The sequence below is a fragment of the Capricornis sumatraensis genome, chromosome X (genome assembly GCF_032405125.1).
Source record: "Capricornis sumatraensis isolate serow.1 chromosome X, serow.2, whole genome shotgun sequence".
NCBI lineage: Eukaryota > Metazoa > Chordata > Mammalia > Artiodactyla > Bovidae > Capricornis > Capricornis sumatraensis.
In genome coordinates, this window is record NC_091092.1 from 62,645,742 (window position 1) to 62,661,685 (window position 15,944).

Here is a 15,944-nt window from a genome sequence, read left to right on the forward strand (position 1 = left end):
GGATCTAGACAGAACTTTGTTGGTAAAGTAATGTCTCTGCTTTTAATATGCTGTCTAGGTCGGTCATAGCTTTTCTTCCAAGGATCAAGCATCTTTTAATTTCATGACTGTAGTCACCATCTGCAGATTTGGAGCTCCAAAATCACAGATACATTGTAATTCATCAAAAGTAAACAATTCCGAGCAGGGCAGCATGGCAGGGCTTTCCGAGCTCCGACTGGCCACCCAGCGCTGAGGAAAAAAAAAGATTCATGGCTGCCAGGGGCTGGAGGGAGGGAGACTGGGGAATGACCACTCAGTGAGTATGGGCTTCCTTTTGTGAGTGATGAAAATGTTCTGGCCTAAGAGAGTGGTGATGTTTGCACAACCACGTGGTGATGGTGGTGAAGATTCTAAAAGCATTGAACTGTACACTTTAAATGAGTGAATTAGTGTGTAAGTGATATTTCAGTAAAGCTCAAAGGGAAAGTAAAGACCCCAAACCCTCATCTCAGAAACAACTGACTCCTGCACTGTGGTTACGTAAGATGTCACCATGGAGGAAGCTGGGAGAAAGGCACGCAAGACTCCCTTGCACTGTCTTTGGAACTTCCTGTGAATCTATAACAATTTCAAAATAAAAACAAAAGATGTCTGTTGGGGCTGGGCTGTTAACTCAAGGCTCTGTGTCCAACTTCATTCAGGTTGTTGGCAGAATCCATTTCCTTGAGGCTGAAGGACCAAGCTCCCTGCTTCCTTGACTTGTGGTCCCTTCATCTTCAAGCTGGTGAGTGGAGTCCTTCTCCATACCTTTTCATCTTTGACTCCCCTGTGGCCTCAGCCAGCAAATCTCTGCTTGTTAAGGGCTCCTGTGATGACACTGCCCAGCCAATAATCAAGGCTAATTTCCCCATGTTCAGGTCAATTGGTTAATAGCATTAATTACATCTGCAAAGTCGCCTCAGCTGTGCAGCATAACATATTCATGAGTACGACATCAGAGGACCAAGGATGTGAGAGTCAAAATTCTGCCTGTCACAGTGGGTTATTTTAAATCTGTCTGGGATGTAAACCCCCAGGAGGGTGAGGGTTAGGCATTAGGTGTTAGGGAGGAGAAGGGAAGCCATAAAAGAGCTGTCCCCAGTTTGGAAAAGCCTCGACAACCATGAGGGGGGCTGTGGTCACCCAAGGAGAGGGTGCAGGTCACCCAAGGAGTGGGGGGCAGGTGGTGGATGGAAAGAATGGCCTGGGGGAGGCCAGCTGCAGAAGCTTTCAGAAGTTCTTCCACCCCAACCTTAGCCTGCAGTTTTCTCCTTGGATATAGCATCCAAGGACCAGTCTCCTATCTCCTTGATCTCCAAAGACGGTCTTCCTAAGTCAAGGCTAGAAGGAATCCCAGTGAGTTGGGGGCTAGCCTGCTGCCCTGAGCCCATTGTACTGGCCACAGCCTACCACCAGGGGGCAGAGTCGACTACATCAAAGTCCACACAGCTGGAGAGTGCGGGTGTGTGTGTGTCTAAGTGTGTGTACAGACGTGTTGGGGGCATGCTCGTTGCTGGGTTGTCTCTTCACCAACCATGTCAGAGCCTCCTCTGTGCTGCCACGGTGGCTGAAAGGCTCCTCTCTGCTGGACACAGGCTCTCAGAACAGGAAGAGCTCATACAATCCGGTTGTTACCCTAGTCAACACCCAAAGCACCCATCTCCCCTGTTCAGGCAAAAGAAGGGATCTGACTGGGTGCTACAGACTGAGTCTTGTGGCAGCACAAACAGCCCTCTTTGGGGCCAGGAGTTGGGTCTCCTTCAGAGAGAGAAGGGAGCAGGCCACTTAACCAGCCCCCACAAACTCAGGCCCACCACCCTCCAAGCTGGATCTCAACAACTGAAATTCACATCAAAATGCAGAACTAGTGAATAACTGGGCTCAGGTCCCAGAAATAGGCTGCCCTTTCTACAGGGTGACGGGAAGATCCTCCCTGCTTCCTGTTGCCATGGTTTCCACTCTGCTACCAAGCAGCGGGCGCGGTGGAAGCCATTTCCCGCAACGGGATGCTGGTGCTGGCTGGGTGTGCAGCTGCAGTGGCCAAAAGCAAGCGAGATGGTGGAAAAAAAAAAAAAGCTAGTCCCAGAGATCTCTCCCCACGGCCAGAGCGTAAACATCAGGGCATTATACACTCCTTGAGCACACAGATCAAGAGGCCTTGCAAAAAAGACTACACAGAAAAAAATAAATCCAAATGCTAAAGCCAACACGTGCTTGGGCAGAAGGCATTGCTGGTTTCGGCCCTGGGCATGGGTTCTTGGCACAGAGGAGCCCATTTCTCTTTTGGCCAGAACATGGTGAGTGGGAGGGATGTCTTGGGTGTCCACAGCCTGCAAGCGCAACAGACTCTGGGGTCTTAGCCTTCTGCATTCTGCCATTTGAAACCTAGAAATTGCTGGTAGCTCTGAGCTGGGGGCCCCTGGGGCTGCAGCTTCCCTTTGGGACCCGGTCTGTTCTCCACGGGCCCAAGGATGCCCTGTAGGTGGCCTGCCACCCTCCCAGGAGAGTAGGCAAGAATCAGAGTCCCTCCAGTCTCCAAACCTGCAGGCAGCCACTGTGCCAGCTCAGGGACCCTCTCTATATTCAGTTTTCTAAGATGACTCAGGGGCCTTACCTTGTCCCCACAGCCTTAGTTCTGGGAAAGGTCTCCTGGAATAGGGAGGGCACCACGGGGTGCGGGAGTGAGGAGGCTGCCCCAAGGCCTGGCAGGGGGACTGAGCACCCAGAGCCTAGAATAGGAATCACACCCGGACCTGAAGCCCCTCTGGCACTTCCTGGGTCTCTACTGGTCATTCCCGAACTTTCCCCACTGGTGGAACTCACTCAAAAGGCTTTGTTTATCCCACTCACCAGCTCCTCCTGTCCCTACCCCCTCACCCCTGACTCATTCATTTTTCTAGTCCTTGGGGGCGATTAAAATTCAGCCCAGACTCACATCTCATTTGAAGCACCCCATCCGCCTCCCCAGGACTGGAATGAACCGGAATGGAGACAAGTAGCTCTGACCTCCTTTCCCCTCCCAATACCCCCCTGCCCTGCTCCTAAGGCTAGGGCCAGCCAGCCTTGTCTGGTGCCACCGGCCCAAGGTCAAGGTGGCGGGGGAGGGGGGTGCTGTTCCATCCCTGACTGTGACTCCTGCTGAAGGGTCACTCCTTTCCCAGGGTGGGCTCAGCCCCTCCTCACCAAGGACTCAGGTAGCCGGCCAGCCTTGTCTTCTTGCCCCCTGCCATGTCCACAGCCCAGCCTCCTCTCCAGGTGGGTGCCCCCTTTCCGACACTGGCTCTCTGGCCACCCACGATTCCTGCCCCCCGAGGCAGAGGCGAGCAGGGGTCCCAAGCTTTCCTTCTCAACATGCTGTCTCAGTACCCCCTGGCCAATCGAGGGGGGCACTCCAGCAAGCCTCCTGAGACCCCAGTGGGGAGACGTGGGTACCCCCATTCCCAAGGCCACAGAGCCAGCTCTCCCCACACCTCACTCCAGGCTCAGAAGGCAGCTGGGAGAGTGGGGAGTGACAGTCTCTGAGTCACCCCTCCATCGGGCTAGGGGTGACTAACCCGATGGTAGGGGGTGACCCCCTACCACCTTTAAACCATTAACAGCTTCTGAGTGAGGGAAGGGGGGCAGAAAGACATGGCTAGACATGGCTACTTTTGCAAGAAGAAGCAAAAGATCCCCCAGGAGAGCCGTCATCCCTAACCCAACGCAAAGCAAGGCTTGGAAACACACCGCAGAGACAGAAGGGCCATCAGTGAATTGGTTTCCAAATGCTTCATTTTTTAAAATTAGGCAAATTGATCATTAGAAAACTGATTAAGCTGGAGCTGGTGTTGGAATAAAAGGTGGAAATAAACTCCTTCATTTGAATTCCAAATGCAGGCTTGGAGGTGACCTGGTGGTTAGGCAAACTGGTTGAGGACGGGGAGGCAAAGGGACCCAGTGAGCGAACATAACCTTGACTCTTCCCTCCTCCCAGACCAGAGGCCCCAGGAGGTGCAGCTCCAATGTTCCATGCTGCCAACCCCGGGGGCCCAGGCCTGGAGGGGGCAAAAGAGAAGGTCTCAGGGGGCCTCTCGTGGGCCCCACACAACCCTCGTTAGAGGATCGGGAGGGGGCAGGGGAACAGCAGACCAGGAGCATCTGAGCTGCAATTTACTGATGTGTCCAGAAATCCTGCAGCATTTTAACTGTGGGTACCGCCCTGCCCGGGGTTCCAGCTGCTGTGATCAAGACCGTGGGCCCAGAAAACTGGGCCCTCCTCCCTGGGAAGGCGCCAGAGCCCGGCTTATGAAGTTTCCAGCCAGGACAGGATCCCAGCGCCTCACCAGAGATAATTCCGCAGAAGTCTTAGTCTCTAAAATTGTTTGTACTAGATAAAGAAAAAAGAAAGGAAGTGAAGTTGCTCAGTCGACTTTTTGCAACCCTGTGGACTGTAGCCTACCAGGCTCCTCCTACCATGGGATTCTCCAGGCAAGAATACTGGAGTGGGTTGCCATTTTCTTCTCCAGGGGATCTTCCCCACCCAGGGATCGAACTCGGGTCTCCCACATTGCAGGCAGGCGCTTTACCCTCTAAGCCACCAGGAAAGCCCACTAAATAAAGAGAAGACACAAAAGAGTACCAACATGGTTCTTTGAGAATGTCTTGCTTCTAGGGTGGTGAAGAAGATTTTTGGAACTGGCGGAGGTGCTTAAATGAAGGGCCTGAAATTTTGAAAGCTTGCTTTTCCTTTTAAAACGTTCAACACTTTAGGAAACAATGAAGACTTCACAGTAAAAACTGAAAAAAAAAAGAGTACCAACAAAACGTATGTGGGTAGGAAGATCAACGCCAGCAGGCCCTGCTTACTCACTGCTCAGCTTGGAAAAAAGAAAGGTGATGTTGCCTTTAAGGACCTTGGGTGTCCCTTCTTGTCCATCCCACCCCACTTCTCCCCCTGCTTCAGATGGGACCTCTTTCTTGAATTTTGCATTGATCACTCCTGGACTTTTCCTTACAGTCTCGCCACCTTTGTATGTGTCCATCCCCCAACAACACGTTTCCTTTCGCCAGATTCCAAGTGTACATAAATGGAATCATGCTGTGTGTATTCTTCTCGAACCTGCATTGTCATTGAACATGGGAATCTTGAGACTCACTCATGCTCCCCCTTAAGAGCTGACACTGAGTCCCATGGTCATCTTAATGGACAGTGGGCCCAAGTCCATCTTTTGTACTGTTACAAACAGGGTGGCTTGACACACTCGTGGACAGGTGTCCTGATGTTCAGGGTGAGTTTCTGTAATGATCACAGGCAGGGGGAGGCCCGTGGGCCGCATGTCACACGAACCCTCCACTCTGCTAAGGATGGATGAATCACTTTCCCACGGCTTGTGGGCCTGCAGCCTCTGAGTTTTCTTGTGGTTTGCCCAGAGAGCCTGATATTGTCAGACTTTATCCTCCATGCAGATTACCAACTGTCCCAGGATTTTTCATTGAAAAACCTCTGTCTCCACTGACCCGCAGTGCCAACTTCGTCATGCATTGAACTTCTCCACGCAGCTCATCTGCTTCCACTGTCTCTATTCTGCCACTTTGGTGGCAGAATCCATCTCAGAATCTGCTAAGGCAGCTCCATCCCCCTGACCGTTTGCTTGCTCTTCCATATACATTTAAGAACTACTTTGTCAAGCTCCATTTTTAAAATGGCATTTAGGTTGCTACTGTAGTCAATCAATAAATCAAATGGAAATGTTCAAAACATGCTCAAAACTTTGATTTTTTTGAGACTTCTGGGTAGCCAAGATAATGGTGGCAAGGTCCATTTATCTGAAACTCTCAACACAGCTTCCAAATCAATCAACTAAGAAAAACAAGAACAAATACGACCACACAAAACCCATGCCCTCAGCATAACCAGAAGACAGACAGCATCCAAATTTCGAATTATGTAAAATAAATAAAATCACAAGGACGTGGGAAAATCTCTTAAAAAATAAAATACAAACAAAAACAAATGAAGCAACACATATATCAATGTATAACCACCCCAAAGGGGAAGAAAAGAACCAAGCCAGGTAACCTTTGAACACAGTCCTTGGCCTCGCTGCCCTTAAGTTAAAGACAAAGAACTACCAACAAATATTGAACTCCAGAGAGTAGCTTTCTTATTTGCAGAGATATGAGTTGACAACTCTGAAACTGCTTTCAGAGTGTTCTAGGGTTGAGCAAATACACACATGAATTGAGGGTGAGTGAGCCAGCTTTCTCAATGAGAGAAGGAAATTACAAGTAAGCAAAGGGGAAGAATGCTAGAGTGAACCTGGAATCAGAGATGTCAGTATGAACTCATGGAGAGAGAGACAGAGAGATAGATCATTGATAGAGAGATAGATAGACATTGAATACTGATTAATAATACAGATGTGTGAAAGTGTACATATATATCCAAAGATATACATCTACATGTGCTTCCCTGGTGGCTCAGAAAGTAAAGAATCTGCCTGCTATGTGGGAGCCCTGGGTTCAGTCCCTGGGTTGGGAAGATCCCCTGGAGGCGGGTGTGGCAACCCACTCCAGTGTTCTTGCCTGGAGAATTCCATGGACAGAAGAGCCTGGTGGGCTACAGTCCATGGGGTCGCACAGAGTTGGACATGACTGAGACACTAAGCACATACATCTACATGTATGCATGAATGTGTTATACATAAATATGTGTGGTGTGTGTGTGTAATTTCCTAATAGGTTTCCAATTACAACAATTATCCACTCAAAATGAACTAGGGATCCTAGGATAAATGGCAGATCCTAGGAGTGGGGGCCAGGGAAGGTCTGGAGGAATCTTAGAACATCCTGTTCCTCCAGAAAGTAAGGAATCCATGACTCTGTTTTGGTATAAATAAACAGGTAAATGGGGAGAGGTGAAGGGAAGTTCTTCTTCACAGTAAAGCCAAAGAATAAGTGTGGAAGGAATGATAGAACTGTAAAGGCACCATTTGGCAACCATCATAGGAATGACTGACTCAAGTAAAAATTATCAGTGACTGAAAAACTGCTGGGTGAAGGTTTGACAAAGAACTGGATGTTTAAATAGTCTCAAAATGTGGCCCACACACACAAATGGAAAATAATAGCAACTCAACAGGTGAGAAACCTGGCAGACATCCCATCAACTAAGCCATCAAAGTTACATCTTCACCAGTAATGGGACAAACCGCTGTTGTGTGCCTCCATGTGTCATGCGCCACTACGTTGCTTCTCTGACACGTCTACCAAAAGTGTAAAACTGAATCTAATGGTGAGGAAATGTCAGACCAACCAAAACAGAGGATACTCTCAAATAATCAGCCTACACCTTTGAAAAATGTCAATGCCGTAAACCACAAAGACCCAAGAACTGCTCCAGATTAAACGAGACTAAAGAGACATGGCAACCAAATGTAATTCATGATAAAATGTGCTCCTTTTCTAGAAAAGGCATTATTGGGACAACTGGCAAACTCTGGACAAGGGTAAGATCACAGTATTGTTTCAGTGTTATTTTCGTGATTTTGATAACTGTTCTGTACTCATCACTGAGGAAGGCTTTCTTATCTCTCCTTGCTGTTCTTTGGAACTCTGCATTTAGATGGTATATCTTTCCTTTTCTCCTTTGCCTTTTGCTTCTCTTCTTTTCTCAGCTATTTGTAAGGCTTCCTCAGACAACCATTTTGCCTTTCTGCATTTCTTCTTGGGGATGGTTTGGATCACTGACTCCTGTACAATGTCATGAACCTCTGTCCATAGTTCTTCAGGCACTCTGTCTATCAGATATGATCCCTTCCATCTATCTGTCACTTCCACTGTATAATCGTAAGGGATTTGATTTAAGTCTAACCTGAGCAGTCTAGTGGTTTTCCCTACCTTCTTCAACTTAAGCCTGAATTTGGCAATAAGGCGTTCATGGTCTGAGCCACAGTCAGCTCCCAGTCTTGTTTTTGCTGACTGTATAGAGCTTCTCCATCTTTGGCTTCAAAAAATATAATCAGTCTGACTTCAGTATTGACCATCTGGTGATGTTCATGTGTAGAGTCGTCTCTTGTGTTGTTGGAAGAGGGTGTTTGCTATGACCACTACATTCTCTTGGCAAAACTCTGTTCGCCTTTGCCCTGCTTCATTTGTACTCCAACGCCAAACTTGCCTGTTACTCCAGGTACCTCTTGACTTCCTACTTTTGCATTCCAATACCATATGATGAAAAGGACATCTTTTTTTGGTGTTAGTTCTAGAAGGTCTTGTAGGTCTTCATAGAACTGTTCAACTTCAGCTTCTTTGGCATTAGCGGTTGGGGAATAGACTTGGATTACTGTGATATTGAGTGGTTTGCCTTGGAAATGAACAGAGATCATTCTGTCATTTTTGAGATTACACCTAAGTACTGCATTTCAGATGCTTTTGTTGACTATGAGGGCTATTCCATTTCTTCTGAGAGATTCTTGTCCACAGTAGTAGATAGAGTAGTCATCTGAATTAAATTCACCTGTTCTGGTCCATTTTAGTTCACTCATTCCTAAAATATCAATATTCACTCTTGCCATCTCCTGTTTGACAACTTCCAATTTACCTTGATTCGCGGACCTAGCATTGGAGAGACCAAGGGAACATTTCATGCTAAGATGGGCACAATAAAAGACAGAAATGTTATGGACCTAACAGAAGCAGAAGATATTAAGAAGAGGTGGCAAAAGCACACAGAAGAACTATACAAAAAAGATCTTAAAGACCCGGATAACCACGAAAGTGTGATCACTCACCTAGAGCCAGACATCCTAGAGTGCGAGGTCAAGTGGGCCTTAGGAAGCATTACTACCAACAAAGCTAGTGGAGGTGATGGGATTCCAGCTGAGTTATTTCCAATCCTAAAAGATGATGCTGTTAAAGTGCTGCACTCAATATGCCAGCAAATTTGGAACCCTCAGCCGTGGCCACAGGACTGGAAAAGGTTAGTTTTCATTCCAATCCCACAGAAAAGCAATGCCAAAGAAAGTTCAGACTACCACACAATTGCACTCATCTCACACACTAGCAAAGTAATGCTCAAAATTCTCCAAGCCAGGCTTCAACAGTTCATGAACCAAGAACTTCCAAATGTTCAAGCTGGATTTAGAAAAGGCAGATGAACCAGAGATCAAATTGCCAACATCTTTTGGGTAATATAAAAAGCAATAGAATTCCAGAAAAGCATCTACTTCTGTTTCATTGGCTATGTTAAAGCCTTTGACTGTGTGAATCACAACAAACTGTGGAAAATTCTTAAAGCGATCGGAAAACCAGATCACCTTACCTGCCTCCTTAGAAATCTGTATGCAAGTCAAGAATAAACAGAGCCATACATGGAACAATGGACTTGTTCAAAATTGGGAAAGGAGTACATTAAGGCTGTGTATTGTCACCCCGCTTAATTAACTTATATGCAGAGTACATCACACGAAATGCCAGACTGGATGAAGCACAAGCTGGAATCAAGACTGCCGGGAGAATATCAACAGCCTCAGATATGCAGATGACACCACCCTTATGTCTGAAAGCGAAGAGGAACTAAAGAGCCTCTTGATGAAAGTGAAAGAGGAGAGTGAAAAAATTGGCTTAAAACTCAGCATTCAAAAAACAAAGATCATAGCATCCGATCCCATCACGTCATCCAAATAGATGGGGAAACAATGGAAACAGTGACAGACTTTATTTACTTGGACTCCAAAATCACTGCAGATGGTGACTGCAGCCATGAAAGTAAAAGACACTTGCTCCTTGGAAGAAAAGCTATGATCAACCTAGATTGCATATTAAAAAGTAGAAACATTACTTTACTGACAAAGGTCTGTATACTCAAAGCTATGGTTTTTCCAGTCATCATGTACAGATGCAAGAGTTGGACCATAATGAGAGCTGAGCGCCAAAGACTTAATAATTTTGAACTGTGGTGCTGGAGAAGACTTGTTGGGAGTCCCTTGAACAGCAAGATCAAACCAGTCAATCTTAAAGGAAATCAGTCCTGAATAATTGTTGGAAGGACTGATGCTGAAGCTGAAGCTGAAGCTCCAATACTTTGGCCATCTGATATGAAGAACTGACTCCTGGGAAAAGACCCTGATGCTGGGAAAGATTGAAGGCAGGTGGAGAAGGGGATGACAGAGGATGAGATGGTTGGATATCCTCACAGACTCGATGGACATGAGTTTGAGCAAACTCTGGGAGTTGGTGATGGACAGGGAGGCCTTGCGTGCTGCAGTCTGTGGGGTCACAAAGAGTTGGACACGACTGAGTGACTGAACTGAACTGAACTGTGTTGAGATTGGAGAATGTTCCTTGTTTTTAGGAAATACGCTCTGAAGTATTTACAGATAAAGTAGCATCATGTCTTAATTGATTTAAAAGATTCAGAAAATGTGTTATGAGTGTGTGTGTGTGTGTGTGTGTGTGTGTGTGTGTGTGTAGATAAAAGTGACAAGAATAAAGCAAACAGAGTAAAATGTCAACATTTGGGAAATCTTTATGAAAGGTATAGAAAAAAATCTATCTATTCTTCTTTTTAACAACTATAGTGAGATATAAATCATATGCCATGCAGTTTACCTATTGGGACTATGCTTAGGAGTGGAATTTCTGGATCATATGGCAACTCTATGTTCAACATTTTGAGAAACTATCAAACTTCTAAACAAGCTGTACCACTTTACCTTTTTATCAATGATGTATGAGGGTTTCAATTTCTCCACTTTCTCATCAACATGTTTTGTTCTTTTTTTTTTGCCACACTGAATGGCATTCAGGATCTTAGTTTCCCAACCAGCAATTACACCCATGTCTCCTGCAGTGGAAGCATGGAGTCTTAACCACTGAACCTCCAAGGAAGTCCCCCTTCATCTTTCTGATTCCAAGCATGCCAGTGGGTATGGAGTAGTATCTCATGATGTTTTGAAATTGCATCTTCCTGACAATTAATGGTGTTGGGCATCTTTCATGTGCTCATTGGCCACTTGTACATCATCTCTGGAGAAATATCTATTCAAATGCTTTGCCATTATTAGATTTGAATCTTTTGTCTTTTTATCATGAAGTTGTAAGGTTTCTTTTTATATTGTAGATACAAGCCCTCTGTCCAATATATGCCCCTGAGCTATACCCCCTTTAATCCAATATATGATTTGTAAACATTTCCCCTCATTCTGTGGGTTGTGCTTTCACTTTCTCGGTAGTATCATTTGTGGCATAAAACTATTTACATGATGTGTATTTATCTATTTTTATCTTTGGTCACTCCTGCTTTTGGTATCATATCTAAGATATGATAAGATAAGATATAGCCTGATCCAAGGTCATGAAGATTTACACCTATGTTTTCTTCTAGGAGCTTTATAGTCTTGGCTCTCATAATCAGGTCTCTGATCCATTTTGAGTTACTTTTTGTGTATGCTGTGAGGTAGGAATACAACTATTTTTTGGCAGGTGCATATCCAGTTGTCCCAGCACCATTTGTTGTAACACCATTTTTTCTTCCATTGAATTGTCTTGGCTTCCTTTTCAAAAAAATTTAATTCACCATAAGTGCAAGGGCTTATTTCTAGATCTAAATTCTATTACATTAATTTATAAGTCTATCCTTATGCCAATACCATATAGTCTTGATTCCTGAAGCTTTGTTAGAAATTTTGAAATAAGGAAGTGTGAGTCTTCTAACTTTCTTCTTGTTTAAGATTATTTTGCCTGTTCTGGATCCCTTCCATTTCCATGTGAATTTTAGAATTGGCTTGTCAATTTCTGCAAAAACACCAGCTAGAATTTTGATAAGTATTGTACTGAATCCATAGATCAGTTTGGACAGTGAAAGTGAAGTTGCTCAGTTGTGTCCAACTCTTTGCGACCCCGTGGACTGTAGCCCACCAGGCTCCTCCATCCATGGGATTCTCTAGGCAAGAATACTGGAGTGAGTTGCCATTTCCTTCTCCAGGGGATCTTCCTGACCCAGGGATCGAACCCAGGTCCCCCACATTGCAGGCAGATGCTTTAACCTCTAAGCCACCAGGGAAGCCCACAGTACTACCACTTTAATATCAGTTCTTTGATCTGTGAACATAGAATGTCTTTCTACTTATTTAGATCTTCTTTATTGTCCTTTAACAGCATACTGTTGTACAAGACTTGCCCTTCTTTCATTAAATTTATTCCTAAGCATTTTATTCTTTTTGTGATTTATAAATAAACTTTTTAAAATTTCATTTGGATTGTTTATTGCTGTGTATTGAAACACAATTGATTTCAGTACCTTGATCTTGTATCCTACAACTCGCTGAGCTCATTTATTCATTCTAATAGCTTTTTAGTGGATTCCTTAGGATACAAAATCATGTCATCTGTGACTAGAGATAGTTATACTTCTTCCTTTCTAATCTGGATGCCTTGCATTTCTTTTTCTTGCCTAATTGCCCTGGCTGGAAGCTCCAGCACAATGTTACCTGAAAGTGACAAGAGCAGACAGCTTTGTCTTTTTCCTTATCTTAGGGGGAAAGTTTTCAGTCTCTCACCATAAAGTATAATGTTCAGTTCAGTTCAGTTCAATCGCTCAGTCGTGTCCAACTCTTTGCGACCCCATGAATCGCAGCACGCCAGGCCTCCCTGTCCATCACCAACTCCCGGAGTTCACCCAAACTCTTATCCATCGAGTCGGTGATGCCATCCAGCCATCTCATCCTCTGTTGTCCCCTTCTCCTCCTGCCCCCAATCCCTCCCAGTATCAAAGTCTTTTCCAGTGAGTCAACTCTTCACATGAGGTGGCCAAAGTACTGGAGTTTCAGCTTTAGCATCAGTCCTTCCAAAGAACACCCAGGACTGATCTCCTTTAGAATGGACTGGTTGGATCTCCTTGCAGTCCAAGGGACTCTCATGAGTCTTCTCCAACACCACAGTTCAAAAGCATCAATTCTTTGGCACTCAGCTTTCTTCACAGTCCAACTCTCACATCCATACATGACCACTGGAAAAACCATAGCCTTGACTAGATGGACCTTTGCTGGCAAAGTAATATTTCTGCTTTTGAATATGCTATCTAGGTTGGTCATAACTTTCCTTCCAAGGAGTAAGCGTCTTTTAATTTCATGGCTGCAATCACCATCTGCAGTGATTTTGGAGCCCAAAAAAATAAAGTCTGACACTGTTTGCACTGTTTCTCCATCTATTTGCCATGAAGTGATGGGACCAGATGCCATAGTCTTCGTTTTCTGAATGTTGAGCTTTAAGCCAACTTTTTCACTCTCCTCTTTCACTTTCATCAAGAGGCTTTTGAGTTCCTCTTCACTTTCTGCCATAAGGGTGGTGTCATCTGCATATCTGAAGTTATTGATATTTCTCCCGGCAATCTTGACTCCAGCTTGTGCTTCTTCCAGCCCAGCGTTTCTCATGATGTACTCTGCATATAAGTTAAATAAGCAGGGTGACAATATACAGCCTTGACATACTCCTTTTCCTATTTGGAACCAGTCTGTTGTTCCAAGTCCAGTTCTAACTGTTGCTTCCTGACCTGCATATAGGTTTCTCAAGAGGCAGGTCAGGTGGTCTGATATTCCCATCTCTTTCAGAATTTTCCACAGTTTATTGTGATCCACACAGTCAAAGGCTGTACAAAAAAGATCTTCATGACCAAGATAATCACGATGGTGTGATCACTCACCTAGAGCCAGACATCCTGGAATGTGAAGTCAAGTGGGCCTTAGAAAGCATCACTACGAACAAAGCTAGTGGAGGTGATGGAATTCCAGTTGAGCTATTTCAAATCCTGGAAGATGATGCTGTGAAAGTGCTGCACTCAATATGCCAGCAAATTTGGAAAACTCAGCAGTGACCACAGGACTGGAAAAGGTCAGTTTTCATTCCAATCCCAAAGAAAGGCAATGCCAAAGAATGCTCAAACTACCGCACAGTTGCACCCATCTCACATGCTAGTAAAGTAACGCTCAAAATTCTCTAAGCCAGGCTTCAGCATTACGTGAACTGTGAACTTCCAGATGTTCAAGCTGGCTTTAGAAAAGGCAGAGGAACCAGAGATCAAATGCCAACATCCATTGAATCATGGAAAAAAGCAAGATAGTTCCTGAAAAACATCTATTTCTGCTTTATTGACTATGCCAAAGTATGATGTTATCTGTGTTTTTTCCTACATGCCCTGTTTCACATTGAAGATGTTCCCCCCTCCACCATTTATTTCTACTATTCTTGTAATCTTTCACATATTTGAAATTATGTTTTAAAAAGTTAAAGCGAAAAAATATGTATGTGTTCCAATCCATGAACATAGCATATATTTCTATTGTTATTTTTATCTTTCCTTCAATGTCTTCTCAAGTGATTGCAAATTTCTAAATAATGGTCTTACATGTCATTTTTTGTATTTACTGCTACATAGATATTTTATGCTATTGTAAACATTATCTTTCTTTTATTTATAAATTCTGTCCCTGCTTATTTTTATTTATTTATATCCAGAAACTGTGCCAAATTTTCTTATTAATTTGAATAATTTATCTGCAGAATCTTCAAGCTTTTTACATAAACTATCATAGCATCTGCAAAGAATTTCTAAATCTTCTTTTTCAATTTGGATTGCCCTAAGGCACTGGCCAGGAACTCAAGTACAATGTCAAATGGAATTAGCCAGTAGCATTTATCTTGTATCTGACTTCAAACGTAATGCTTTCAACATTTCACAATTCAGTAATTTGGTTTTTAGCTCTTTTACCCATATATCTCTAGGTGCACATTTCTCTTCATTTATTCTGCAAGTAGTTTCTAAGCCCTCTTTAATTTGTAGTTTGAGGCACCCCCCACCAGTTTGTGGAAAGTTCTCAGCCACTAGGTCTTTTAATGCTGATCATGTCCCTTGCCTTCTCTCCTCTTCTAATTATCCACTTGTTTAGCTCTGTATCCTGTCTCTCTTTCCCTCTTTTTTTAGTTTCCATCTCTGTTTCTCTCCCCAGTTCATTCTGCATAGTTCCTTCTGACTTACCTTCCAGTCCACTGATACTCTCTTTAGCTATACATAGTCTGCTCTTATGCCCAGCCATTTGTTTATTACTTTTGGTTACTGTCATTTTTAGTTCTAGAATTTTTAAGTAGCTCTTTTTATAGCTGCAGTTCCGTGCCATAATTATCAATATTGTTAATTATATCTTTGAACAGTGTATGCTTAGCTATTTTCAAGTTTATATTTGATCGTTTGAATATCTGGAGTCACAATCCATGACGCCATGAAAACTGAAGCTCAAGGTCACCAGGATCCACAAATGTTCTCAAGACTGGCCTCAGCATTCTGTTTCCGTCTCTGAATTTCTGTCTTAATTGAATTTTTGGACTCTGGGATTCCTTACTCTTTTACCACCTAATTGGTTCATTTAAAAGGATGATTTTTTAGATCTTTTATTCAGTGACTTTAGTTATTTTCGTCAGAAAGGTCACACAGACCATCTAGTTTATAATGCTAAAAAAAATTTTAACGATCACAAACCTTGCATGTACTCTGTCATAAAAATGGCTTCCTTCTTGGTATTCTGATTGCAAAAATCTGGATAAATTCATCTAAGATGAATTTCTCTTTTTCTCATTCTTGATTTTTTGTTAAGGGGTAGCAGTAGTAGTTTAGTCACTAAGTTGTGTCCAGCTCTTGAGATTGCCATGAACAGTAGCCCGCCAGGCTCCTCTGTCCTTGGGATTCTCCAGGCAAGAATACTTGAGGAATACCCTTGTGTTTTTCTTTAATAGATAGTTTTGCAGTAATAATAATGATGATAATAACAATGTCATCAAATGGCTGTCTCCACACTAGGTAATAACAGAGACCACATCAGTTAGCATTTAGGTTCAGTTACACATACAAGAAAAAAACTTAATTGTGGCTTAACCAAGGGAGACATTTATTTGTC